The sequence below is a fragment of the Humulus lupulus genome, chromosome 8 (assembly GCF_963169125.1).
Source record: "Humulus lupulus chromosome 8, drHumLupu1.1, whole genome shotgun sequence".
NCBI classification, from domain to species: Eukaryota; Viridiplantae; Streptophyta; class Magnoliopsida; order Rosales; family Cannabaceae; genus Humulus; species Humulus lupulus.
The window spans coordinates 12,436,333-12,442,332 of NC_084800.1; positions in this window are offsets into that span (position 1 = coordinate 12,436,333).

Genomic DNA, 6,000 nt, shown 5'->3' on the forward strand with positions numbered 1-6,000 from the left:
TCAGTTTTCAGCTTTCCGAGCTCCTTGGCCATTTCCTCACGCTCCTTAACCACTGCCTCGAGTTTAGTATTCGCCGCCTTCAGATCATCATTCGCTCTAAGGTGGAGGTCCCTCTCCTCTTGGGCGAGAGTCCTGCTCGAATGGATTTCGTTGTTCAGCTCGTAATTGAGCTGGGCAGTGAAAGCAAGAGCCTGAAAAAAAAGAAGAAACTACCATTAGCCTCGAGTCAGTATGAATGTAAGCGAAAGGAATATAGAAGGATACTTACCGCGGCAGTGTGCTCGATACTCTTCTCGTACAGGACAGTGCGGTCTCGGGTGCCAGTTAGGCACTGCCACTGAGGAGCCTCGAAACTGCCGTAGCTCTGGCCGATCCGGGACATGACGTCCGAAATCAGCGTAGATCCGTGAGGTCCGGCAGCATTATCCACCACATATGAGTCCATATGGGTGGAAATGGTTAGCTTCTGAGCTCGAGAAGCAGAAGGTCTTTTGGCGAGCTGAGTAGAAGACGTTTGACCCGCCACAGGAGGTTGGGATTCGACCACGGCAGGGATACCAGCCTGCGAGGCCGGTGCCACCGCAAAGACGACGGCCTGCGAGGATGGCATCGTCGTGGGGGCTTTAGTTTGGCCAGTCGACGCAACAGCAGAGCTCGAAGCCGGCGGGGGAGGAGGAGGCATTTTCCTAGATCTCTTGGAGCCTTTCCCAGGCTGGTTGGTTTTCAGTCCCCCTGACCTGGGGCGTTTGCTCCTCTTGGCACCCGCATTGTCGATAAGGGCGTCGAGGTCGGAGTCCATATCGCCTGCACAAGTCAACGCAGTGAGTCAGTAAAAGAGGTGTACAAGTTACTTCAGTATCACAGACGTATAGAATGATGGTAGAAAAAACCTAACTGGAACTTTCCCCCGAGCTTGAGCTTGGGGACCATGAAATTCCCCCGTCTTCAGAAGAGGCGGGGGGAGTGCCTTCCCTATAAGTTGGTGATAACCTCGAGAGGTCCCTATAGTCATTGGTCCCATACTGCACCGCTATCCCATTCCACACCTCGTCCGTGGTGTACATGGTATCATATTTCCCGAGCCCACTATCAAACCTATGGACACAGTCATCTACCCAACTCCATATGTAGAAGTGGTATCTATCCTGTGGGCACGAGACTAGTCTATTGGGCCTGTGTTTTAACAAAGTGGGGGACCACATTCGCGAAGTAGGAAGGGTTTTACCTCCACCGGAGTCCGAACTCGAGGCTTCGTCATTGGCCTCATTTCCCGACCGCGGACTTCTCGAGCGAATTGGGAGAGATGCTTTCCTTTCTCTCCTCGGAGGAAGGATGCCTGTGGGCAGTGGCACTTCCTCCCCAGCGTTCATATTTTTTACTGGACCATTCAGAGGTTGATTGGCCCTGTCCCAACAACCCACAAGCTCGTAGCTTGTCCTCATGTAATAGAAATGAGAGAGACCTCTTGCCATAGGGAAGTCGGAGCAGGGCCTCTCTGTGCTCCTTCATTGTTTCGTCAGGGGTGGCACGCTGAAAGTTAGCTGAAAGACGAGGTACACTTCAACTAAATATGGATTTTAGGGCTAAAATTCTGAGCTTAAAAATATATAGTAACAAGAGAACTTACGAATTCGCCTGAAAGAATGATGTCGAGACGGGGACAGACCGTCTGTCCAGAAAAAAGCCTTCTTGGAATCAGGAGGGTGGTTTGGAAGATCTTCAAAGATCTTTGTCTCTTTGGGGTAGCTCGAAAGATAGTAAAAACCATCTCCTCCCCGAGCTCGGGAGGGATTGCTCTTCAAACAAAAGAGATATAAAATCTCTTGGGGAGAAGGCCCTGTCCACCCCAGCTCGTGGAACAAGGACCTCAGGGCAGACAGCACCCTGTATGAATTGGTGTTGAGTTGGAATGGAGCCAACCCAACGAAATCAGTGAAGTCTCTGAAAAAGGACTTCAGGGGCAGCAAAGCTCCTGCCCTTATATGTTCCTGGCTCCAGGCCGCATATTTCACACTGGAATCGCGACCCCCAGGGGCGAAACAGCTCCGTTCATGCCTTGTCGGAACTCGACACTTCAGTGTGTCCAACGAACTAAGGCCATGGAGGGCCAAGATATCAGTTATTTGGTCAGTGGTGGTAACCGAGCTCTGGTAGAATTCGACTTCAAACATCTCCCTCCTAGGCTGTGAAGACGAAGGCTTCGTCAATAAGGAAAACTGGAGTTCCCCTGGGTGGTATGCAATCGTGACTTTTAACGCTGGGTCGAGGGGAATTGGCCTAGGTCCTGGGTTGGGCTCCGGATAGATGGCTTCCCGAAGGACTTTTCTCCTCTTTTCAATGACCTCGTCTATCTGACGACGATAGTGGGCTCGAATGTCCTCCTGCTCGCGCGCAAGCTCGTATTCTTTTATCCGACGTTGGTTCCGGGCAAAGACCGATTCCGGGCTCGGAGATTTGGGCTCGTAAGGGATTGCTCGTAATGACCCCCACCGTCTTTCCGGATTCTGTGACATCTAACAAGAAAGAAAAAATGGTGAGGGCCATGCATGCAAGGATCACGAGCTCGATGGGATGAGCTCGGATATCTAAGGACAAGAAACTAAGTATTAAGACCCTCACTAAAGAGTCAGAGCGCGTGTTCCACAGGGAAGAAAAAGAACGTGGATGATTTTTTGAAAATCCTGAAATTCAAGGGAAAGAAAGGTGGCGGTTAGCCAGGAAAGGGCATTTTTGGGTTTCGTGTAATTGTCAAGAACAAGGGTTTTTACCCGAAAACTTAGTGTACAAGAAACATGGCCTAAAATTTTCAAAACCCAGAAAGTTGAAACTCCGTTCAAAGGACAAAACTGGGCATAAACCAGAGGCGGACATCCAGAAAGAAAATCCAGAAAACATAAAAGCCTATTGATTCAAAACCTCCTATCGTATCTGTTGACGCGGTTCTTCGGCAACAGGTAATTAAGAGAAGAAGAGAAAGAGATTAGTACTTAAAAGTAGAACCGCCGCAGATATGAAATCTTTGTGAAAAGAACTAGGTGACCTTAAACACGTTTTTAAGTGGTTCGAAGGTTAAAAATCCTTCTACTCCACTAGTCAATATTATTGATCTTTTCTGGGTAATTGGTTTACCAAATATATAGTTCTTACAAGACTATTTTTTCCAACCCCTATCAATTCCCAGGGTCTCCATATTTATAGGAGAAGGCACCTGGAAATTGGTAGGGAGGTCATCCCGTGACCTTACCATTTGTCATATCAAGTCTGTGATATTCATGATTACTTCCTAAACCTGACACACAAGTGTGGTCTAATCAGTATGGAAGGAGATAATGGGCCGCACGGCCCAACCCGTCCATGGGTGTCTGAATACGCACGTTCCTGCGGCGTGTCCGAGAAGTCAGGGGGATATCGGACACGTGATGGCAGGATTATGCACGTTTATCTTGCGTGTTGACTTCCCATAGGGTCAGAGCTTCCTGAGAAGCTCGCTACCGGAGCAATCCATAACCCGAGCTGATCCGTCAGTGGTTGCCGGATGTTGTTCCCAGCTCCTGGAACAACAAGACGGAGCAGGAAACTCCATCCCCTCGAGCTAGAAAGGGCCCGTCCTGAAGATAAAGCCTCTGGCCTGTGGGAGCCTCGGGCTAAATCATGTTTAGTCCGAGGATCGTCCTGCTAAACAGCCCGTGGGAAATCCAGGGCGTACATCTGCCCCCCAAGCTCCTGCTCGTGGTCCATGACGTCAGACATGGGAGACCACAGTAGGAGCTTTTAGACTTCTCCCACAACCCTTCGCATTCCATGCTTTTCGCATGCGTCTGATACGTGGAACGCCGTGGGTGGCGACGGTACACTCTACGAGAACCGCATTAAATGGCCTAGCCTACTGTCCAGCCGTCGTTTCACATTTCGAGTGGAGGGTCTCCCAGGAGCCTTTTACACGTGATCCCCCCTTGTATAAAAAGGGGGGTGGTCATCCCCCGCACGGACCACCTTACCATTCAGAACCTCTCAAATTTCCTTCTTTTCTCTCTGACCTTCCGAAGAACAAAACCCTCATTTCCATTGCTCTCATCTTCTCCGTTCACGAAGCTTAAGCGTGCGAGTTCCTTCAAGGCCTTGGAGACTACTGTGCCAACGAAGCTCCTACCAGCGCAGCAACCTCGCTCACCATCCAACCCTATACTGTAAGTCTTCTGTCCCTGTTTATTTTTGAAAGCATGCCACTGTAGCCTAGGTAAAATTTTTTACTGTAGCCACATGCAGAGGTTTTCTGGGTCGCGCGGATATGGAGGGTGATGGCCCTTCTTTGATTAGGGCACACTTGCCATGGGACATCGCCTTAGAACATGGGTTCCATGATTCTCTCTTAGGAACAATTTCTGGGTAGGATCCGTAGGAACTTTGAGTGCAAAAACCGGGTAGCTTAGGGAATACGCCTTAAAAGCGGTTTTGCCACGCCTTGCCTGTTGAAAATTTCCCCCCATGGCAAATTTTTTTTTTCTTACTCTGAGCCATCTGACACACGAATTCCGAGTAATCTGGGATCTGTTGAGGGCATAGGCGCGTGTTCCTTGGAACGCGTGGCACCACTCTCCACGGGCTGGGCTTACCCCAACTCGTGTACTTAATACTTGCCTCACTCTCCTGCTTGGGTAGCCTTTTCTAAAGTGTTTTCTTTTGTTCGATAGGCGACCAGATGGCTCCAAAGAGAAATCTGCCACAGAAGAATGTGGGAAGTTCGGCCTCCCAGAAGGATAAAGGAAAGGCGGTGGTGACCAGCTCGCCAATTCCTCACTTTGGACCGGCGGTGGAGAAGCAGGCCGAGGTGGCTCCTGACGCGTTTTTCGAGGCGGAGAGAATCGTCTCGAAGATAACCAGCCAGGCAAAGATCACCAAAATCTTCCTTAACCACAACATTCCTCTGGGGAAGACCTCCGTGATCGCCCGACCTGCTGCGGATGGGGAGAGGAGCTGCACGCCGCTCGACGAGTCGTTCGCGGCCTGGAGCGGGGAACACTTCAAGGCAGGGGCCTTCCTCCCCCTGGATCAGTATTTTGCTGATTTTCTGAACTATGTGGGGTTGGCCCCATTTCAGCTCCCCCCCAATTCCTACCGTCTGCTGGCGGGACTGAGGTATTTGTTCCAAAAGCATGAGTGGGAGGTCCCCACTCCTGCTGATATCTTATATTTCTTCTGCCTCAAAGCCAGCCCGGACCAGCGGGGGCGAGGCGACGGGTTCTATTACTTAACCCGCTTCCCTAACACAGCAGCAGTGATCGAGCTGCCGAGCCATCCAAACGACTTCAAAGACCAGTTTTTTATGTCTACTGGGTTCCGAAACTGCGATCATCATTATTTCAACCGCCCTCGTAAGTAATCCTCCATTTAGCTCGCCTTTTAACAGTTATCTTATTTTAGCTCGTCCCTTATTCCAATTCTGATTTCAACCAACCTTGCAGCCATCTACTCGAGGACCGAAAAGTCCGTGACCCTCGGGGGTCAATACGACACACTGGCGAACCTGCCTCCCAGTGAGAAAGACTACCGCGTGCTCGTGACAGACGAGGCGATGGTATTCTGCAAGCTGATTTTCCCAAATCAGACTTTGAATTTGAAAAGGCCCCGGGGTCCTCCCCCAGCCCGCGACAACAGGCCGACCGTCGCGGAGGAGGTCGCAGATGACGAAGGCGAGGAAGAAGGTGAGGAAGTTCCTCTGGTGAGGAACAGGAAGAGGAGCTTGGAGGTCGCCCAGGGGATGATCGAGGAGAGGGCCCAATCCGGAGCAGCCGCGGGTCCTTCCGGTCAAGGTAACTTTTACTTATTTAAGAACGTAGATAGGGCCACTGCAGACCCCCGGCTGGTTAGGTTCAACCCTAGGCAGCTCGTCCATCGTCACCCAAGGAATCCGAACCTGGACACGCTTCTGCTCCACTGCGTTGACCAGCTCGTGCTGGACAACCAAGAGAGTCGGCCCAAGGGTACCGTAGTAGTAGATAA